General features: G+C 37.2%; 1 pseudogene; it reads left to right on the top strand.

The window, feature by feature from the left end:
* The first annotated feature begins 241 nt into the window (after positions 1–241).
* LOC143628108 (small nucleolar RNA R71) lies at positions 242–342 on the top strand (annotated as a pseudogene).
* The last annotated feature ends 6,712 nt before the right edge of the window (positions 343–7,054 follow it).

Consider the following 7,054-nt stretch of genomic DNA (forward strand, 5'->3'; position numbering starts at 1 on the left):
TTGATTAGTAGTTTGTACCCCCACATCCTCCACGGCATGAACTTGCGGTCTTCCAATTGCCAGTCTTGCTCTTCTTGCAGTTTGAGCTTTTCTCTTTGAACTGACTGACATTTGCTCCAAAAATGCCCAATCATCTTGTTCATAATTGGTACCAAAAGTACCATTTGTAATTGACATCAAATCCAGTTCATCTTCAGAATTCAACCCCTCATGAAAAGCATTTAACAACTCCCACAAGGCAATACCATGATGAAGACAATTCTTGATCATCATGTTGAACCTCTCAAATGCTTCATGAAACATTTCTCCAGGTTGTTGTTGGAAAGACCTCAAACTTCGTCTCGCATCATTAGTCTTTTGGGCCGTATAAAATTCTTCCAAAAACCTTTTTTGCATCTCGGTCCAAGTGTAACTCGATGCGGATGGCAATGTGTAGAACCATCTCTTCGCCTTATCATCCAACGAAAATTGAAATATAACCAACTTAACTTCATCCGGTGTAAAACCTTGACCTCCGATCGTGTTGCAAATCAAATCATACGCCTCCAAATGAAAATAAGGTTCTTCCGTTGCGAGACCCTTGTACTTTGGTAAACTTTGGAGTGCATTAGTTCTCACCTCAAACGTTCTTCCATTTTGGTTTTGAGGAATAACCACCGGAGATGGGTTATTGGTGATGACCGGTCTAAAGTGAGCTTGAATTCCTCTAACCATTTCTCTTGCATGACGTCTTGGTACACCCAATGGTACTCTCGATTGGCCCATTTGCCAATAAACGGGCCTTTGTTGCACATTTTATTGAATTTGCGGTTGGAGAATTGGTTGTTGAAATTGAGGTTATTGATATTGCGGTTGTTGTGGAAATTGTTGCAATGGTTGTGGTTCCTGCAGTTGTTCTTGAATAATTGGAGGTCCACCCCATTGTTGCACTTGTTGTTGCGGTTGACTTTCGGATCCATATCCAAACAACCCTTGAATCCTCAACTGATTCCCATCAACCCCACTTGCATATCCTTCTTCGAAATCTTCATATCCTTTATTGCCATCACCATACCGTGGCCCACCAAACAAATGCGGGCCCGATCTTTGACCCGGTGAAGTATGAATTGTAGGTGGGTCTTGGGTAAATGTATATGGTTGTTGATAACGTAGATTTTGTTGAGATTGGAAGGATGATTGTTGTGGTGAGTTTGATGATTGTCCTTGAATAGGCATGAAATTTGTCAAGGGTGGGAGGTTAACTGGTGGCTGAAAGCTAAACGCAGCTGAAGTAGGTTCACTTGTGGAATTGGTGGTGGTAATGTGTACAGTAGATGGTGGGTTTGGTAAATTAATGGGTGGTGGCATTGGTGGTACGGTTTGTTCCGAAGCCATGATTGTGGTGTCAGCTGTTCGACTTTTTGTGATTGGCGACCCAATAACCTTGTTTTCCCTTTGCAGAATCTGGTTCTGACGAAAGGTTCTCCCGATTTCAGGATCAAACGCTAACGGTGATGAAGACCGAGAGCGTCTTGTATGCATATACCTGTAAGTACCCGCACACTAACACAACCCGCGTAAAACTGACAATAACAATTTAAATAAAACCTACAAAAATAACACACGTTGCGCACTACTCCCCGGCAACGGCGCCAAAATTTGACGTGAGATCGAAGACTCGCACAAAAAAAAACAATTACAACTAATTAGATAGTGGTAAATGGGTGTCGAACACGAAGAGTTTGTGGGATATGTGTTACCAAGTAGTTTTATAGATTAACTAAATTTAAACTAAATGAAGAAAAAAAAATCTCAAAGTCTTGGTTGTTTTGTTTGATTAACGAAAATTAACTAAAACACTTAACACGGTTTGTTCAATCAAAGATGAAAGGATATACTCTCCTTTGGTTTCAGGTTTCAATGAATGTTAATGTAAACGTTTAATCTGAGACGAACAATAAAAACATAACTTATGAATATGCAAACTATTGTGGTAATTGAGGACTAAGTACTTGGATTAACAAACGCAAAGCAATCACTCAAAAACTAATTAGATTATCCAACCCCGAATTCCACCCGATTAATCCCGATTACCTATAGCACCGAGAACTGCCGGTTTAGAACACGAATTAAACAAACTAACAACTTGTCAATCAATACATAGACATCATAATTATGAAATCAATAATATTAAATTACCATCTCAGCAATTGCATAAACATTCAATCAACAAACAATATGAAACCTTACAATCCGAGGGAAAACATAAAGGATATTAGCCAAGCATGATTTGGTTCATCATCCCTTCGATTATAATGTGTATATGAATCAAAAACAAGTCTCTAATGCTTAAAAAACCCAAAATTGAGTTATAGTTCCTTAAAATCTCCTCCCCAAACTGTCTCCAATCGAAAACTATGAAAAAGATACCCAAAAGTCATTCTGAAACGAACTTAAATGGCAGTTACACATTCTGCGTCAGGGTCCACCGTAAGCTACGGTGGCCACCGTAGCTTACGGTGGCTTCAGAAATTTTACGCCAGCTTAAGTCTGTTTACGCTAGCCTTCCGTGCCAGAATTCCACCGTAGCTTACGGTGGCTACCGTAAGCTACAGTAGCCTCAGCTCCCAAAATCTTTGTTCCTCTTTGACTTGTTCACCTGAATCGCCATTTCTAGCACCTGTACCTGCAAACACGCACCATATACGGTAGTTACCTAAATCCTTGAAATAACACGTAAGCACTCATGTTTTGCTTAGAATTACTACATTTAAGGGTGGCTCTACAATCCACCCGTCAGTATGTTGATGTCAACATATCGGTTTCGTCAACTCTAATAACACTTTTCAAAGGTCAAAAATTTATTACATACATCGGTATAGTTCTTTTATTAGTCTTATACGGCTTTAAGTTTGTTTTTGAATCTTACGAGCCTAATTTGGTAGTTTCCGAAATCAAATAAGATTTTGTAATTCAAATGTTGCCTATTTTCAAACTAATAAAGTATCAATTCATGTTCTTGCTCGTATTGACTGCTTATAGTGCTGTTCGAATAATATTATGATAACTATTAGTATTCGAGGATTAGACCAGTGATAACGTTGGTCCTAAATTTCTCTAAGGTTCGGTAATTCTTTCAGTGTCTGAATAGTTTGTCCAAATCGATCGTTTGTTTGGGAACGACAGGTCGTGGTTAAACCATATTCGGTTTCTTAAATTTATCATAATATAAGAGGTGAAATGACTATTTCAGTCCGAAGTAATCGAAGTTGACATACCATGTCGAGGTATGATTTTGTTGACATAATTGTAGGCATGCCTTTCAGTTGCGAATTGTTATGGATCGGGGGAGAGTATGCAATTTAATTTAGCCGGCCAATTTTGTACCTGGACTATACAATGTTCTCAGAATGAACAAGTGTGTTATGAGGCTTATTATAATCTATTCCCACTTCTATTGGGAGTTTCCGGTTGTGATAACATTATTGAGGGTTTTAGATACTTTATTTTAGTTCTCGCACAATTCAGGTGTTTATCGATATGTGTAGTTACAACTTTCTTCATACCGGTCACCATTAACATTCCTTAATTCCTTGTACACCTTACGAGTTCCTGAATAGTTGGAATATCTAGACTTGTGTACTACGTCCATGACCAAGCCTCGTAAGTTACCAAGATTTAGAATCTAAACTCGGTTTGTTCTAGGTATAGAATTTCTTCTGTTTTCCTTTTTAAAGTTCTTCTTGTCCCCGCACAGGATTTAGTTTTCTAAATATTATACTCTTAGATTTTTCGTTTGGGCGATATGAGTATGCCCGATAATGTTTGTCTAAACAATCGTTTCAAGTACCCGTACTTTCCAATGTTTAACTTTATCCCTTCATCTTAAGGCATCGTTTTTTCTTAGTTACAATTGTCCCATGACTCAACTCGTCTTCCTTACCCCATCTTTAGTTTTGTCAGATCACTTACAGGTTATAAGCTTTTGTGATTTATGTCATCGGTGCATTTGATGTCATATAAGTAGTATTCCCATGTCTTTGGTGCAAAAGCAATCATCCCATACTCCGAGTCAAGGAAAGTGTAATTTCCTCGTGTGTTTTTGATTGTTAGAAAGTGTATGTTATAATCTTGTTTCTTTGCATTAGTACACATTCTAATTCTTCTCGGGATGTGTCACAATAGATTATAAGATCATCAGTCCCTTCTGGGAGATTTAGCATCGGGGTTTGACAAAGTTTCTGTTTTAACGATTAAAAGCCATTTTTTGTTCGCTTCCCCAATCATAAATTTAGTTTTCTTTGGTTGAAAGGGTTAAAGGTTGGGCTAAATTGGAAAGTGTACAATGAAGCGCCGATAATTCTCAACTAATTCCAAAATTTAGCGATTTTTTTTCGAATACATCAAGAGATCATTATTAACGTTATGATGAATTTTTGCAGTACAATTTACAACTCGGTTCGAGTGATCCATGAAAACTGCGGATGTATTAGTCAGTTCGAAAGGCATAACTAAGGGTTCATAGTGACCATACCGAGCTCGAAACACCAATTTAGAAACATCTTCCTCTTGGATCTTAACTTGAAGATAGCCGAATCGGAGGTCGATTTTGGAGAAGTAATTTACTCCCTGGAGTTGATTGATCAAATCGTCGAATCATGAGAGGGGGTGTTATTTTTTTATAGTAATTTTTGTTTAGTTCTCCGGTAATCAACACTTATCCTATACTTTCATCCTTTTTCCTTACTAACAAGACCAATGCTCCCCAATGATGATATCTAGGTCCTAGGAAATCCTTACCTAATAATTCTCGTAGTTGGCCAAATAATTCTTACATTTTGGAGAGTGTCAGATGATAAGGTGTCTTGGTTACATTTTCCAGAAATACCATCACTCTTGGCGAAAACGCAATACTTTAAGATGAGACACGAGGGGTGATAGCAAGGAAAAGGGTTTGTCATAGGTTGTGAGCGAATTGGTTACGATTGGGATAACTATAAGTGGTGAGTTTAGAATGGTTGGTTTACAGTGTTCATAATGGTTTCACAGCTACAGGCATAGTATCTAGTTTCCCGCTTTTAAGACATGCCTTTATTCGACATACCCTTTGGCAAATGTTCATTGTATATGTTTAATTCTGAACAAAATTTGATTGTCGTATTATTTTGAGTTGCAGGGTGCGCACGTTTAGATTGTTGTAGCTCTTGTACCCTGTTTCGTGATTAGTTTGTTTTGTACTAGATGATTCTCCGGTACTCTCAATACATCTTTCCTGATCGAATTCAAAGCTACCACCCCAGCTAGCATCAAGATGTTCTCAAAAGTTAAGTGACTAACTGGATTAACTAAGATCTCTACTTCTGGAATAATAACCATAGCATTAGTCGAATCAAATTGTTAAAACGGTTTATACATTACAGTTGACCCGTCCCTTTCGTTTTGGATTTCTCGGGTTCGTGTTTCTAAGTTCTAAATTTCATTCCTTGGGCAAGAATGCTTCAATATAGAGGTTTTAAGTTTTGCCCAGGTCATGTGGATAATTATCTTTTTGTTACCGAATTCGTACAATTTACGCTCCGTATGTGGTTTGATCATACAATAAGATTCGATTTGTCTCGATAGAACGTTCTCGTATTCTCATTTACAGGCAACATCAGTTTCTTTATCCGACGTAGAGCTACCAGATCTCGATATCTTTCAGTGTAACAGCTAAATTATAATAATAATATTTTTCGATAATATGAATCAGAGAAAACGATATTTTTACTTAAGGCAAAATAAAATATTTTGTTTGTTATGACCAGATATAACATTAGTTATGATAAAATATAATATTAGTTTTAATAAAATACAGTTTTAACTATAATAAGAGTTAACATTGATTATAATCAAATATAATATTCATTATAATAAGATTTTACCATTATCGATAGTACAGTACGTACACGTATTCATACACCTTGTTTCAGATAAGCACGTATGCCTATTACATATATATATACACACACACACATATATATATACACATATATATATACTTAAACATTATCTTTTATACACATATGTTTCCATTTTTACCTACTCATACGTTCCGTGACTTCTCCCAGAATTCCCCCGTATAAGCAAGTCTGTTATTATGTTCCGGACTATAATATCTCACTTGCCCTACGAGTTCATCCCGGCATCCATCAGTATATAATATTAAATTATTATTTATTTTTCAAGAGTTAATCGAGCCTACGGTTATATTTTAGGTACCCTAAGGGATAACCTAATTCTTTATAACCAATGGCTCTGATACCAACTTCCGTCACACCTCGTTAAGCGATTTGCGGAAGCGTAACCCGGAAATGTAACAGACACCTCTGATATCAACCACATTGTTTATAAAGAACAATAAAAACTACTTTACAATATTTTACATTGATCTAACTTCATTTACAACTAGGTGATACAAACTAAACCCAGCCCGTTAAGTGGCTTTACTTCCTATTAGCACACTTGCATCAGTTCACCCAACATTAATCGCAAGTCAAACACGTAGCACATTGACTTTCTAATCCAATCCAGTACTTGAAAAACATTTTAAAGAGGGTCAACTACAAAGAGTTGGTGAGTTTCACGGGTTTCAAGAAATCATTAATGGGTACAACAATCACAGTTTGTAAATACGAAAGTATGTATGCATGTATGTTCACAAGTCCATTTGTTTGTATGTTTATGATGTAATTATGCTAAGCTACAGTGAAGCCTTGACTGTCTGTGTTGCGTGCTTCCATTTCCCACGCCCAATCAACCACTGTGGCTCCCATTCCGCCCACAACATGCCCCAGTAGCTATGTCTAACACTGGCATGTCTGTATAAGTATGGTCATGTGCAAATGGCTCTATGTGACACGACAACCAGGCCGATTCCGTTTGGGTTTGTCAAACCAATAGTACTATTCACAAGCCACCAACTGGAAGTTAATCACTGTGTTCGTGGGGAATTTTGTGTGTTATCACTTAGATAATTCCCATAATCAAACAATTCAGAGTATATAGATATGTATCAACATGTTTTTCACCCCAAAAT

This window comes from Bidens hawaiensis, unplaced genomic scaffold (genome assembly GCF_021521415.1).
Source record: "Bidens hawaiensis isolate Kalapana, Puna unplaced genomic scaffold, B.hawaiensis_p1.1 tig00004795_1, whole genome shotgun sequence".
In the NCBI taxonomy this organism is placed as follows: domain Eukaryota; kingdom Viridiplantae; phylum Streptophyta; class Magnoliopsida; order Asterales; family Asteraceae; genus Bidens; species Bidens hawaiensis.